General features: G+C 44.7%; 1 protein-coding gene across 1 annotated transcript in view; it reads right to left on the reverse strand.

Moving 5' to 3' along the window:
* Window positions 1-5,763, reverse strand: part of SPATA13 (spermatogenesis associated 13) — an 82,889-nt gene extending 77,126 nt beyond the window's left edge. Inside the window, exon 1 of the mRNA XM_075083786.1 lies at window positions 5,575-5,763. The gene's annotated coding sequence lies outside the window, so the exon portion shown is untranslated. The remainder of the gene's footprint in view (window positions 1-5,574) is intronic.
* Window positions 5,764-6,000: the final 237 nt, after the last annotated feature.

Here is a 6,000-nt window from a genome sequence, read left to right on the forward strand (position 1 = left end):
CAGTCTTTTGTATCACAGCAGACAGGAAAAGCTTTACTGTGTCTGTCTCCTAGATACTTCGTCTTCCCACAAATACTTATATCTTTGACTCTTACTTTTGCTTTGAATAGACTAAAATTACACTATTTCATGAAATATAAAACTTCTGGATCGCCCGCCTGCTGATCAGCAATTGCATCACTATTATTTTCTTCACAAAAAAAAAAGTAGAAATACCAAGATTTGGAATCATTAATTGAACAGGGAACAGATAAAAATTATGTATCCTCATTTTCTTACATTGACAATTTTAAAAGACTCACAAAATATAAATATTTCTGATATAGTCACATTAAATGTTTCTAATAAGCATAAATAATATCCCTACGTTGCCTTTCCTTTAAGTATTGTGTCTGAAAATATTCATTCAACTCATTCAGAGGCACCCAATTTTTTTTAATAACAGGTTTAGTTTATCAGAGCTGCTTCATAAACTCTGCAGAGGGAGAGTGGTATCAAGGACTGGCAAATCACCCTGTTCCTTGTGTGTTAAAATCTAAAGGACAGTTATATTTAGATTACAAAAACTGCACGAGAAACAGGGACTGCTAACAGATACAGTAAAGTGGTGATGTTCTGTTCAAACCTCATAGTACAACATGTTAGTGTTCTTATGAGAGGACAAACAAAATCATGTAATTAAATACGAGATTCTCCAACAAGATCTGTGGCCCCTCTGAGAACAGGTGCCACTATCAGGAATGATACTGCAAATTGGAAGAATGGCGTCAAGCACCAATTAGTCACTCATGACTGGCATGTTTGATTACTCTTCATTCATTCGAGATTTGCGTGTTGATTGTACTAATCCACTGAAAGTTAAAAGGCTTTGGAAGAGAGTTACAAAGGCTACAAGGAAATCTTGGTATCCAGCTCTCCCTGAGAAGCTGGGCATCTACCTTATGCACTGTCTTCACAATTTATGCCCACTGATTTGCTTCACCTAAGGACATTAAAGAGGAGGGCAAGGAAACACTAACGTGGTTTTGAGTTCACGTCTTAGGTTTACCTGCTCAAATAGTACATTTTTCCATCCAGAAATGTAGTCTGATTGGAAAAGGAGGATTTTGACCATTTGCCAAGAATTCCTAGATGACAAGTGACTGACCCCACCAGGGGCTGCAACGAGCCAACGAGGCCCACAGTCGTGCTGCTGCCATGCACAAGCACATCCTGCACAGAGGATGTGGTGTGTTATGGACACACAGCAAGTCCCAGTTTTAGGGAGCATAGCCCATTGTGTGTGTAAGACACACAAGTCCCTGTCCATGGGCAGAATCACATGGCTGTCTTACACCTTCCCAGGATTCCTGTATCTCCAACCAGGAAATTAGGTCAAAGAGTGCCGAGTGTCCACACCACGCAGTGCATCCATGGTTTTATGACTATTGTCTTTCCAGTTGGGTCTGGATGCCTCCATCATTGGTCTGGGTTCTAACACTGGTCTACAGGTTAGTATCCAAAAATGACACCTTTAGTTACATGTGCTGCATAGACGTGTTGCTGTTCCTGCAAGATGGGAGCATGGTGCTTTGTAATTACATCAGTCAATTAATTAAAATGAAGTTTCATTTTTATCTTATTTTATTTACCGATTACTATATTAATATATTCATTAATATTTATTATATTTATATCTTATATAATATATCTATTGATTTATTATTTATCTTATATTATTGTATCTGAAAAGCAGTACCTTCACCTCTTCATCTTTTTTAAGGCTGGCTCTGAGAAGACGATTGTAAAATTCTGGTCATGGCTACACATAAAGTATTCTCACTGATGATTATGAGTTATCTCAATTTAACATCAGATATCCTAACCTCAGGTTTGTCTGCCTCCCTTAGATATGACATCAGAAAAGGCTTGTCTACATATCAGAAGAGAAGGATGTAACTTCATTCTCTATGGATGGAAGGCAAGGGCTCTGTGTGGCTTTCTGACAAGTGAAGATCAGGACAGTCCCATTTAAAAAAAAAAAAAGTACATAAAAGGTAGATTCAGTCCCTGTAGGTGATATTACAGGCTTTTACCAATAACATTTTGTTTCTTTGAATCAGAGAGGGAATTTCTGCTCTTGAGTCTACTTTGGCATCTACCCATGGGGTTTTACAGAACTGATCCTGAGTAGTTTTAGAATCATTCCCAAATGCAGCAGGGTTCTTGGAGTCTGAGGACTTAAGAAACTAATTTGTGCACTTAATTCACTTCTGCTTCACCCCAGATTCACAAAGTGTCACATCCAATGCTCAGAGTAGGAGGCCTTGTGCAGCGGCTGCAAATACCTGTTGAATAGTGACATGGTCTCTCTAATCTCTTCAGAAAATGTAAAACTGTTTGCAACTGAAAGTGACCATTCCTACAGTGTTTCTAACCACATTTCATTAAACACAGAACCAGAGTCTTAATCCATTAATTGCATCAGTAGCAGCAATTCTTAATCAACAACTTCATGTGATTCCTCTGCTTCTAGGCTATGGCAGGGTAAATCTGGTACAAACAGGGAACAGAAATTCTGTTCTCTAAGCCAAGCAGGGCTGGACCAGTCTCTTAGGAAAACACAGGTTTGAGTACAGTGCAGTGTTGCTGAAAAGAGACATTTGGGGGTCAAACCATATGGGGCTCGGATAACATTGCCCATTCAATCACCTTGTAGGAAGATGGGCAGTTCGCAGCACACGGGTTTAGAAGAGCTTCTGATAGAGTCAAGCCCATACACCCATACAGTGCCCCACAGCATGTCACTGCAACACCCCTACTGTGAGGTGGGATGTTCTTGTTGCAGAAGGGGAAGAATCTAATTGTGACGGCGCATATCCAAGAATGGCTCAGCCCCAAAGTTAATCCAACAGTGAAGATACTGCCTAGCAGTAAGGTTTCTTTTAGGAGAATTTAGTACTCGTTTGAGGCAGGCTCAAAGAACTTGATTCTGGAGCTCTTTGCAGTGAGATTAGCTGCAATGAGGCAGAGCAGAAGCCCACCTAGTTGAATGGGAATTCAGTGAGCTTTGGATGAGATCCCATACGGGCAAAAGGCTACAGAAGTGAGACTCAAAGCAGACCACTGGCCTTTGCCTGTATAGGAAAGTTAGCCAGGATCATTCTAGTACTAGTAGTGTACTACAGCCCTACATGGACAGCTTTGCTGGACTGCAGGTTTCCATGTGATGAATTAGGGGCCTGAATGCAGACACTCGGCTGGGGGAGGAAATGGCAGGAGGGGCTGATGGCCCTGGCACACGGCATGGAGCATGAGCTGCGCTGAGGGGCTATGGGCTCTCACCCACTCCCTCCGATCCCCTTACAAATCCCTGCTTCAGTTGAAGAGGTATAAATTACTGCCTTAGTTTTACCGGTAAGTTTTCACACATATGCAAACCTGTACACAACATAAATTATTCTAATTTCAGGGTTTAGCTTCGTAACCATTTAGAAAGCTTAATTAGTTCATCAATCACACCTCAAGATATGAGTTCATGTGAATGCAGTTGTCAAAAAGCTCCAATAAGGAATGTCAAAGGGAAGGGAAAAAAGGCAACCCTCCTTACATTTAGGCTTTGTACAGGCAGGTGAACCACTGGCCACTTCTACAGCTACTTCTGTGGAGGAAGTGCGCTCAGAGCTCTGCACAAATCCTCCATATCCTGCCCTGGAGCAAAGATATAAACCCAGGCAGCATTTTTCCCTCCTACATGACATTGCTATGGAGCCTGAGGCATTCCTTGGGAACCTTGTCATGACAGGGTACTTCCAGGGAAGGCTCGGGGGAAACAGTCCCCAAAGTGATGGCAGAGCAAGGAGGAGGGGTGCTGCAGGCTGGTGAGCATAAGTACACGTGAGAGCAGCAGTGGGATACGGGTAGGAGAACAGGAGTGGACCAGGCTGGGGGAGATGTGAGAGCAATGGGGAAGGACTACCACATCAGAAGAGGTTGGGGAGAGCAAGGGGGTGGGAGGCGAGAGCTGCAAAGAGGGTAGAGGGCCCTCTGGGTGCTCTTGGAGAGGTGAGAGCGAGCCAGCAAGGGGGACCTCTGTGTTCCCAAGGGACTTCTCTCTCCTCGACAAAAACTTAGGGAAATACGCAGATTAAACAAAGGAGCAAAGAGCTACAGTAGCATGAAAAAAGCAAGTAGAAAGAAGAAAATTTCACTGAAACAGTTTTCATACAGTTTTTTACTTGTGGTGGGTTTTTTTTTTCTTTTCTGTGTATAAAGAGAGTGAATAAAACCAAAGCAGACCCAGACACTTTAAGCTCAGAGGGTAAGGCAGCAATTATGCAGCTCACCTGAGGTCCCTCTGGCCTTGGCACGACTGAGAGTGTTTTATTTTCACATAGACAAACAATTAATGAACAATTTTTCCAATGCATTAAGCGTAAACAAGCTTTCATTTTGCATAGGTAAGTATTTCTTCCTACCCCTGTGATTTCCTTTCCTAAAACAAATATTTTCATGTGTGGAACCACCAAAAGAAAACAAGCCTGAAGCTTCCCATTAATTACTGCATTTCCCAGGACTTCTCCTGCAGTGTCTGGAGCCAGGGTCCCTGCCACACGTTTTATTTTGTGGAGTCTTTCCACTTTATGACTCTTGGAGCAACTGGTCATGTTTATTGATCTTTCCACACAGCTGTTATTTTCCTAGAGGAGCAGTGAGATAGCTTTTCTGTGGCCCGATACGTGAGGTCCCATGTATCTCTGTTAAAGTGAGTTTGCTGATGCCAGTAACAGAAGTCGAGGAGGCAGCAGCTTTTTAAGACTCAGAGCTTGTGGGTGTAAAGGAAGCAGAAAATGCTACACACTGGCTTCAGTTTCACTGTAAAAAAATGTGCTTGTGTGATGAATTCCAAAATCCCGTCAGCAAACTAGCCCAAACGAGACTAGCTGTGATACGCGAGGATGGAGCAGGGGAATTGCAAGAGACCTGTGCTGGAAGAGGCAGGGTGAGACATGGGCAGCTGCACAGGAGAAGGGCGGTGAAGCATCTGCACAGAACAACTCCAGCTGCACACAGGCAGCTCTCAGCATATCTCCTCATGTCCCAGACGGCACTGAATTCCCCTCAGCAACTTCCACCGTTCCTCACCCATCTTAACTAATTTACCAGATCAGACATGAACAGGAACGACCTCATGTAGATACAAGACCTAACGCATGCAATAACAAAAAACACAAGCACTCATGACCCCCAAATAACCCCAAACTGAGGATAGCATCACTCAACCATGGATTATGTTTCACAGTTTTCTGAGGGCCACAGTCACAAGGGACTCCAGAGCTGAGCACCCCTGCCACCGCGGCTGAGCTTCAGGTCTGGAGGTGGGTCTGCCCTCCCGTAGAGCCGCCCCTCTGGCCAGGGTGCCTCACAGGCCGCAGGAGCGCGGCCAGCCCTGGGACACAGCAGCAGTGGTCACCCAGACCCGCCCGGCGGCCTGTGGGTGTAACAGGACCAGGATGCCGGCGAGGGCTCATAGCTTAGGGAGGGAAGGGGAAAAGAGCAGAAAAGGGAACTTGTTAGAGAAAATATCTGCCTTACCTCTCTGCGGGCTCCTCTGAAAGCGCAGCAGATGCTTGCATGTACAGATCCTTCCCAAAAATCAGATAAGGATCCGAGCTCAGCACAAAGAAAAGCAGGGGTGCTCTGGTCTCCCCCTGAAACACCCCCAAGCCCCCTCTGAGCAGCCTGGGTTACCCTCCGTGAGGACCCCCAGCCCTCCACGGCTCCTCCGTAGGTTTGGGGGTCTCTAAAGGAGCTGCTGCACCCCAGAGCCTTTCCCGTGCCTCCCCTGCACTCAGGGGGAGGAACAGCTGGAAGAGTGTCAGCACAACACGCTCCATAAATTTTCCCTCAGCCTTCTGCAGACGTAGGTCCTTGAGAAAAATGCCTAAATCCCGTCAGTTGTTGACATAGTAACCACATTTAAGTTTTTGCCCCCCTCAGAAGCCATCTGCATAAAACAAC

Source organism: Phalacrocorax aristotelis, chromosome 1, assembly GCF_949628215.1.
Source record: "Phalacrocorax aristotelis chromosome 1, bGulAri2.1, whole genome shotgun sequence".
Taxonomy (NCBI): Eukaryota; Metazoa; Chordata; class Aves; order Suliformes; family Phalacrocoracidae; genus Phalacrocorax; species Phalacrocorax aristotelis.